Genomic DNA, 7,766 nt, shown 5'->3' on the forward strand with positions numbered 1-7,766 from the left:
AATGATCCGAAAGGTGCGACGGTAGGTATTTTATCTCTTTGACTCTATGTTTTAGATTGTAACTGAGCAAAATATAGTCTATTCTTGACTTGTGTTTGTATTTAAAATTTCTAAAAGATACTCCTGGTTGCTCTCCCGATCTTTCCCTCCAAATATCGCATAACCCCAGTTGGGCCATCGTTGTCTACAGAGACGTCCTAGATTTAGAAGGAACTACTGCTCTACAATTTGAGGATTTGTCTAGTTTAGGGTATAAGTCTCCTGCCCATATCACTGGCTCTGGAAAGTCCAGGAGATGAGAGCGAATAGAGTTTAGATAAGAGGGGTCGTCCTGGTTCGGGCCATAATATCCCACTAAGGTGAAGAGGATACCTTTAAGGTGATTTTCAAGATCAACCACCTACCGCTAAGGTCTTCCCTGTGTTGTAGAATCTGAGCTCTTGCCTGCTTTTTGAAAAGGATCAACACCCCTATGATATTAGCCATCTGAGCGGTGCACATGAAATCATCCACCCATTTCTGAGTTTTAGCAACTCTTTTGTCTCTGTCTTGAGAAGGTGAGTACCCTGAATGACAATGACCTGAGCTGGGGAATATCTCAGATATTGTAGGATTCGAGCTCTTCGTGCCCTCATGCGCAGGCCATTGACATTCCAGGACAGAATCTGAAGTATTGTCATGCTATTTTAGCGTTAGCGTTAACATATTCCGCCCTAACTGGACAAGGACATAGACCAAGAGAGCTTCCAGCTTTGTCATTATTTATACTCTTTAAAGTTTCTAGATCTGGCCAGATTGAGGCAAACAAGGTATTTTTATTTTTTATCCCCCTGTGCTCCCCTTCCCCCCACCCACTCTCCCCCCACCTTGGGAAACCCTTCCCCCATTACTCTGGTCTGGTGTTGACCAGCTATTGCGTCCGTCAACTATCCCTCCCACTCTATTTCTATTGTGTCTATATGTTACTCAACCCAAAAAAAGGAATTTTTTACACGTTTTCCATTTCATCCTTTTTTCCCTTCTTCCCTTCTTCCCTCCTTTCCTCTTTCAGCTATACCTGGTCTGTACCTGGTATATACCTATACCTCTACTAAGCCCCGGAGGGGAAACCTAAGAAAAAATTCTATATACAACCTATTTCCCCCTTTCCCTGAGCCTTTTTTAAAAAAACTTGCCCATCCGTAACAAAGCGGAGGATAGGAGGTAAGATAGGAAAATAGGGATATCCATGTAACGGAGGAAGCTCCATTCACATTTGCTTTTCTAATCTGACATTCTCTCACAATAAGAGAAGAAGAAGCAGGGGTGTCTCTAGCGGAGAATAATTCCTGCAGAAACAACCTGCGGGTTATGAATATTCCAGAAGGAGCAGACATCAAGCCTTTATGATTGCTCTCCTTAAAGGAGGCCCTATCACTCGAAGAATCAACAGAGCTCTTAGAAAGGGATATCCAAAGAATTCATAGGGGTCCATTTCGCCAGAACCCTAATAGGGCGAAGCCTAGGAAGATCCTGATTCATTTTCTCACTTACTCTATTAAAGAAAAAATCCTGAATCTGGCCTTAAAAGCAAAATCGTTAAGAAGTAGGGACTTCTCCTTCGAGGTTCGTTCGGACCTTTCCAAAGCCACACTAGAGAGGCAATGGGAACTTGGCCGAAGAATGGAAAACTTTAAGAAGGCCGGTGCAGTAGTACAGCTTAAGTTCCCGGCCTTCTTGAAAGTTATGTACAATAAGATACACAATCTTAGTTCAAGCCAAGAGGCAGATGAATTACTCAATACAATGAACAAGGAGGCCCACAAAAGCCGCTGGTGGGGCTATTTTATTAATAAATATTTATTAATTGGTTGTTAATTAATTAATTTGTAAATAATTATGTTAATTGTGTCATTTTTGTAAGAGTGGGGGGTGGGTTTTATAGGAGAATAGGGTGGAAAGTAAATTATTTATAATTAAATAATAATTGTTTGTTAATTATTGGTAATTAATTAACTAATTTAAATTAAAATATGGCAATTTTGTAATTAATTTTTGATGTAAGTTGTGGGGTTCATAGTGGTAAAGGGTGAGAACTTAATTATTTTAAAGTAATTAATAAGTTGTTGTTAATTGATATTAACTTATTAATGCAAAATTAGTTGTGGAAATTGTGTCATGATTTTTAGGTGTGGGTTGTGGTGTTTTCTTGGGGTAGAGGGTGGAAAGTAATTTAGGTTTAATTAATTAATAATTCGTTGATTATTAATATTAATTTATCAATTTGCACAAATATATGTTAGGTGTTTATTGTTATTTTCTGTGTGTGTTTTGGTTTAATAGGGTTAACATTTAGGGAGTTAATTAATTTTTATTTGTTTTAAACGACAAAAAAAAAAAATAATGTACATTAAAAATAAATGTGTGTTGTGAATTGTGTAATGTTATAGGTTAGGAAATATAAAATATTACATTTATGTAATAATTCATGTTTTTGTTTATAAAAATATTCTATTAAAAAATAGTTTCTTGTTTTTAAATTACTTTTTGAATTTTTTTAAATAATCTTTCTAGGTATTTGTTTTTAACATTTTAATCTGTTTCTATCTTTTGTATTATTTACAACTTTTATATATGTTTTATTTATTTGTTTGTTTTTAAAAATCTTTTGTGTTGTGTTGTTATTTTGTTTGTTTTTAATTTTGAACTGACTCCAGTGGAAATATACATTTTTACCCCTCCACTATCCAACACTTTCCCTACTGTTGCACTCACTGGAGTGGGAATAGTAATTTTTAACCCTCCGCTATCCAACATTTTCACTTACTGTTGCACCTACTGGAGTGGGAATAGTAATTGTTACCTCTCCGCTATCCAACACTTTCCCTACTGTTGCACCCACTGGAGTCCGAATAGTAATTTTAAACCCTCCGCTATCCAACATTTTCACTACTGTTGCTCTCACTGGAGTGGGAAAAGTATTTTTTACCCCTCCGCTATCCAACACTTTCCCTACTGTTGCACCCAATGGAGTGGGAATGGTAATTTTTACCTCTCCACTATCCAAAACTTTCCCTACTGTTGTACAAAGACTAATAAATATTTGAATGTTTTAATTCATAATATAATGGGTTTTTTCTTAGATTTTATGTTATAAGTGTATGTAAATATAGATATTTATTTGTAAATAAAGGAAATAGATATATATATATATATATATATATATATATATATATATATATTACATTTTATACATGTATGTTTACATTTTCTTTAAATTAAATTTATTTTATTATATTTTTTAAATGTGCATTAATACTAAATTATTTTTTTAGTTACTTTTATTATTTAATACATTTAACATTGCATTTTATTTAAACAACTATATTTTTCTTTCGATATTTTTGTACTTACAATTTTAAATACAGGATGTCGATATTTTTTACATCGATATTTTTGCATCGATATTTGTGAATGGGGATATTTTGGGCCTCGATATTCTATCAGTGATCTGTGTGAGTAGCTTCACGGGTGAGTACGTTTCTGTGTTAGTGGCTGTATGGGTGAGTGAGTGGGTGTGTAAATGGTGTATGGATGACTAAGTGGGTATGTAAGAGACTGTATAGGTAAGTGAGTGGGTGTGTGAGTGGCTGTATGGGTGAGCGAGAGGGTGTGTCAGTGGCTGCATGAGTGAGTGGCTGTGTGAGTGGCTGTAAGGGTGAGTGAGTGAGTGTGTACATGGTGTATGGCTGAGTGAGTGGGGTATGCAACAGACTGTCTAAGTGAGTGAGTAAGTCTGTGGGTAGCTGTATGAATGAGTGCATGAGTGGTGTAAGAGTGAGTGAGTGGGTGTGTGAGTAGCTGTATGGCTGAGTATGAGCTTGTCTGAGTGACTGTTTAGGTGACTGAGTGCTTGTGTTAGTATCTGTATTTACTGGGTATGTGAGTTTCTGTATGGGTGAATGAGTGGCTGTGAGTGACTGTATGGGTGAGTGAGTGGGTGTGTGAGTAGCTGTAGGGGTTAGTGACTCTGTGTCTGAGTGGTTGCTTGAGTGTATCACTGGGTATGTGGGTGGAAGTTTTGGTGAGTGAATGAGTAGGTGTATGGGTGAGTGAGTGGCTCTCTGAGTGGCTGTATAGGAGAATAAGTGAGGATATGAGTATGGGTGTCTGTGTGAGTGGCCGTATGGGTATATGAGTGACTGTATAAGTTATTGTATGGGTCAGTGAGTGGTTGTGATGAGGCTGCATGAGTGAGTGGGTGTGTGAGTACCTGCATGGGTCTATGATTGGGTATATGAGTGGTTGTGTGGGTCTGTGAGTGGGTGTATGAGAGGTTGTATGGGGTGTGAGTGGTTTAGTGGATGATGTCATCAGTGATGTCATTTGAGATGTCATGAGTGATGTCATCAGTGATGTCACTGACCATGTCGTGAGTGATGTAACATGTGAAGTCATAAGCAGTACATTGCGGGGGCATAAGTTCAATCAATCAATCAAAATACGCTTTATTCGATTTAGGAACGAGTAAATCATAAAAGCATCATAAAAGCACAAAACATTAGAAACAAGGTATATCATAAAAAAGATAATACTATATGTTTTTAAAAGACAGTGGTTAAAAAGAGCAAAGTACATACTAATTTCCTTGCACATCCCAGACATTGGTGAAGTCCATAAACAATTAGGAAAAAAGGGGGTGTTGCATAGAATTCCTGAATCTGGCCACCCCTTTTAAATATTTAGCAATGTTTCCAGTAAGGATTTCAGCATCTAAAAATTGCAATTTAATAAACACAGGTCGACACTGTTTGAAAGTCACAAAATAAATTCCCCCTTGGGCAATATTCGACCTAGACAGTCATTCAGCTCACCAGACATCAATATCAACGTATAGGATCCCCTGAGGAAATGCAGAAAGAATAATTGTATGCAAAAAATACACAGTTTATTAAAACAAATTAAAATCAACTGAGATGATACTCAGTAACCCTAACAAATCCATCTATACATATACAAAAAATAATAATTATCAGACACAGGTACAAAAACAGATTAAAAAACAGTTCAAGGGACAGAACAATAAGGAAAAATGCAGTTCCTATTAGTAAAAGGGAGAGGATACAGAGATCGATCAGAGATCAAGCAACTAATCATTAATCATTATTCTTATTATTTCATCAGTTTTTATCGTCTCCCAAAACTCAAAGTAACTCTCCCTTTTCTTGTGCATCGACGCGTTTCAGTGGGCAATCAATATACAGCCATCACCTTCTTCAGGATAAAAAATTTAACCATCCCTTTAAAAAGACAAGCCTGCGATTTAAAAAGATTCTTTTATGAATATGAGAATAACTAAATCATACAACAAATACTAAGCATTTACATACTGAAGTTAGAATTTCTGCATAACCCCTACAGTGGAACACTATGAACTTTATACTCCAGCAAACATTTTAACAAAATGAAAACATAAAAATAGAAGCCATGACCATCTAATGAGGATACATATAGTCCACATTTAACACATATAGCTAGAACTCATTGTTTTTATATACACATTCATTAGACAATATATATATATCTTTTTAAGATCTCCAATTTGGCTAGAATACACATGGGCATATATCATTCAATAACTCAACTTTATGTACATATATATCCGGAAACCTTATAATGCATTTAATGATACTTCGGGCAATGAGGTTGTTTACATCAGCCAAGGTCAGAGCCAGGTAAGAGACACATACCTTTAAGCTTTCTTTCTTTTTTTCTTTCAATAATACAGCTAAATGCACAACCTTTATCTGAAAAACGCTCTCTTTTTCTAAAGGTGCATATACCTTGTTCAAGATTTTCATTTGGTTCGTTCCCTACATATAGAGAAAAAAAACGCGAGCTGTATAAGACCTCTGACCCTCTATTCCATAACAAAATGTATTCCATTATGGCGAGCAACAGATAATACGTACACTAACCTTACTGGAAAGTGTAGCCAGGAAATATCAAACTGGCACGGCATAAACACAACCGTTCTTAGTATGTAGCGGGAGCGTCTAGAAGTAAACTCCAAATCCCAAAGCGTAGAAAATAGGTAGTGGTTCTCTATAGGAGATATAAAGATAGAGGAGTTGTAACTTAGACTTTGATAATCAGGGTAGTCATAACGATATCATTGCCGTAAAATATACCCCTTACGTATACCTTAAAAACATGTAGCTACGCCGTTGTTTTCTCAACACAGGAAGGGTATGGCCCAAAGTTAGCCCGAGTGTCAACCCGTACTGCCAATAAGTATAAATATTCAATAATACACCCCCTGTTCAGGGTAGCGACTCTTGAGATGGAGAAAGAACAGAAAATACGGGGTTCAATGCTTGAAGTTAATAAGTGAAGAACAGCTCGCATCACCCAACTAAGAGTCCCCCATCCAACTGCATCTTACCTGAGAGAAAAGTGAAAGTCACGATGGGGCATATGCCTCCGTATCAGGGATTTTGCTGTAAACGCTAGTCACACGTTTCCAGCTCTATATATATGCGCGTGTCTCTCGGCATTAGTGAATTAGGGCCAAGCACTTCCGGAGCAGTGAACAGCGCTTCCGTGTTACTAGGAGATACTCACTTCCGGTAAGGCTCTCTATACAAATAACAACTAGACCAGCAACCGGTCAAACAGAACAAATACCTGATGCTGCCCACGCATGATGCGTGATATAAATACGTAATGACGCGGACTGTAAATACGTAATATATGTTCTTTTGTATATCATGAAGAAAAGGATGAAATTAAGGATAACCTCACAATTGTTGGTGTTATCATGTGCAGGGCTACTCCTAGATATACCAAGTACAGTGTAAACTAATGATAAGGACACAGTGCAAAAGACTACAACTTAACCAGAATACGGAACTCAGATGGCTACATGGATAATAGTAATTCAGCCTGATACTATAATCCGCTCCCATTCTTCTCGCGAGTTAAGACCTCTTCTAACCGTATTAAGGTAGGAGATGTACCATTGTTCCCGTAACTTACGTACCGTCTGAATATTACCACCCCTTTTGCCAATTTTTACCTTTTCTAAGATGAACCATTTAAAATCATTCTATGTGTGACCTTGTTCCAAAAAGTGTGTTACCAAAGGTGCAGAGATCTTCTTGGTTTTTATAGCCGATCTATGCTCCTGAAATCTGATACGGGCTTCCCTGCCCGTTTCCCCAACATAGCCCAGGTCACAAGGGCACAAGAGGAGGTACACAACATTTTTACTTTTACAATTGTTAAAAGTCCTTGATTTGAGCAATTTACCATTGTGGGAGATTTCCTTAGAAATAACACATTGGGGACAGATGTTACATGAACCACATCTGAAGTTGCCAACTACAACTGAATTATCAATGGTTCTCTGATTAATTTGTGACTCATCCCTATATGTATGAACCAAGAGATCGCGCAAATTTTTGTTCTTTTGAAGGCAAATAACGTTTTTTCCAGTGTCTTCTCCTCGTCATGATTCAAGATGTGCCAGTTTTTGTTTATGACATTTTTGATCTGATTACTAACAGTAGAAAATGTACTAACAAACACAACTTAGAGAGAGGTTCTTTCACTCTGGGGGGTTTGTTAATCAATGCTTCTCGATCATACAACCTTGCTCTTTTCAGGGAGTTAGATAGCAGTTTCTTGGGATAACCCCTATCCTTGAATTTTCTTTTAAGTACCTCTGCATGTTTGTAAAAATCATTAACATCTGAACAATTGCGCCTCAGGCGGAGGAATTGACT

Source organism: Lissotriton helveticus, chromosome 4_1 (assembly GCF_964261635.1).
Source record: "Lissotriton helveticus chromosome 4_1, aLisHel1.1, whole genome shotgun sequence".
Lineage (NCBI taxonomy): Eukaryota > Metazoa > Chordata > Amphibia > Caudata > Salamandridae > Lissotriton > Lissotriton helveticus.